The following is a 2244-nucleotide window of genomic DNA, read 5'->3' as shown; positions in this document are numbered from 1 at the left end:
CAAGAGGGAATCTAGATTCAGAGGGTATGGAGGAAGGTAGAATCTCCACTGAGTAGTATCCAATCTGTCTAGGCGGGGCTGATGAAAGGAGATGTGGATAGGTGTCTTGTGATACAATAGTGAATAATTGTTATCAGGACTGATTGTGAGGGTTGGAAATGTGGAAGTAGATGTTTTATAGCAAGGAGGGGAGTGATTAACTTTGCAGTCTAGTTGCAGAAGTCCCTGGGACCATCAGGGGAGAAGAGCGGAGATGGAGGCAGAAATGATGACGTGAGGAGATGAGCAGCTGGGGACTTTAGACCCAGAAAGGGAGAGGGACTGTGTGCTGATGACCAGGGTCAGGCTTGCAGGGTATACCCTTTGGTTGGTTGATGGTACATGGAGGGGATTGTAACCATGGCAATGAAACAACACATGATAGGATGAATGTAAAGCTAATGTTTTCCCATGTAAACTATCACATAATTCACAATAAAACCTTTAAAAAAAAACAAAAAACGATACTGAAGTTAGAAGTCCAAGGTACAATGAAGGCATTGGCAAAGAACAAGGCTCTAGGAATTGATGTACTACAAACTGAAATCTTTCAACAAACTGATGCAGCACTGGAGGCACTCACTCATCTATGCCAAGAAATTTGGAAAACAACTACCTCGTCAACTGACTGGAAAAGATCCATATTTGTTTCCATTTCAAAGAAAGGTGACTCAACGGAACATGGATATCATTGGACAATATCATTAATAGCCCATGCAAGTAAAATTTTGCTAAAGATAATTCAAAATTCGCCAAAATCATACATTGATAGAGAACTATCAGAGGTTCCAGCCAGATTCAGAAGAGGCACAGAATGAGGAATATCACAGCTGACATCAAAATGATCTTGGCTGAAAGCAGAGATTACCAGAAAGATGTTTACCTGTGTTTTATAAACTACACAAAGGCCTTCAACTGTGTGGATCATAACAAGCATTGCAGAGAATGAGTATTCTGAAACACTTAATAGTGCTCTTGAGGAACTTGTACATATACCAAGAGGCAGTTGTTCAAACAGAACAACTGAATGGTTTAAAATTAGCAAAGGTATGCATCAGGGTTGTATTCTTTCACCATATTTATTCAATCTATATGCTGAACACAAAATCAGAGAAGATGGATTATATGGAAAAAAAATGTGGTATCAGGATTGGAGGAAGACTCATTAAAAACCTGAGATATGCAGGTGATACAATCTTGCTTGCTTATAATGACAACTTAAAACACTGATGAAGATCAAAGACCACAGCCTTCTCCTCACCACTTGACTAATAAATAACATGATAAATGGCGGAAAGATTGAAGTCAAAGACTTCATTTTGCTCAGATCAACAATCAATACTTATGGAAGCAGCAGTCAAGAAATCAAATTACATATTGCATTAGGCAAATTTGCTGCACAAGTGTTGAAAAGCAAAGATGTCAGTTTGAGGATGAGGTAGGTGCACCTGACCCAAGAAATGGTATTTTCAATAACCTCACATGCTTGTGAAAGTTGAACAGTGAATAATGAAGACTGTAGAGGAATTAATGCATTTGCCCTATGGTGTTGTAGGAATATATTAAAAATACCATGGACAAGAGCACAAACCAATCTGTGTTGTAAGAAGTACAGCCAAGAATGCTCCCTAGAAGCCAGGGTGGCTAGACTTCGTCTCTCATACTTTAGACATATTGCCAGAAGGGACCAGTCCCTGGAGAAGGAGATTATGATTGGTTAAATGGAGGGTCACAAAAGAGGAAGAAGAACCCCCAGCGAGATGGATTGGCACAGTGGCAACAGTGATGAGCTCAAATATAGCAACTTTTTTTGTGTGGGACTGGTGCAGGACTGGGCAGTGTTTCCTTTTGTTGTCTATAGGGTCGTTATGAGTCCGTACAGACTCGATGGCATCTAGCAACAGGATCAACTCCCCTTGGGAAGTGTCTACACAGAGCTGAAGTGGGTCTGGGAAGCGTAGACACACTGCAGGAGACTTTTGTTTTCTTTAGTGGTCAGTCTCCCTGAGGTACAACTTCCTGTGGAAGCCATCTCTATTCTCATACAGCTGTACTGTGTAGGCGTCATTGGCCCTCCTACAATTCAGTTTCTCATTTGTAAAATAAAAAGGTAGAGATATATAGATAGTCACAAGGATAAAATGAGGGGAAACAATGGAAAATACCTCACACATTCATGTTGTTGTTGTCAGGTGCCATCAAGTC

This window comes from Chrysochloris asiatica, unplaced genomic scaffold (assembly GCF_000296735.1).
Source record: "Chrysochloris asiatica unplaced genomic scaffold, ChrAsi1.0 scaffold00230, whole genome shotgun sequence".
Classification (NCBI taxonomy): Eukaryota; Metazoa; Chordata; class Mammalia; order Afrosoricida; family Chrysochloridae; genus Chrysochloris; species Chrysochloris asiatica.
This window is presented reverse-complemented; position numbering follows the sequence as displayed.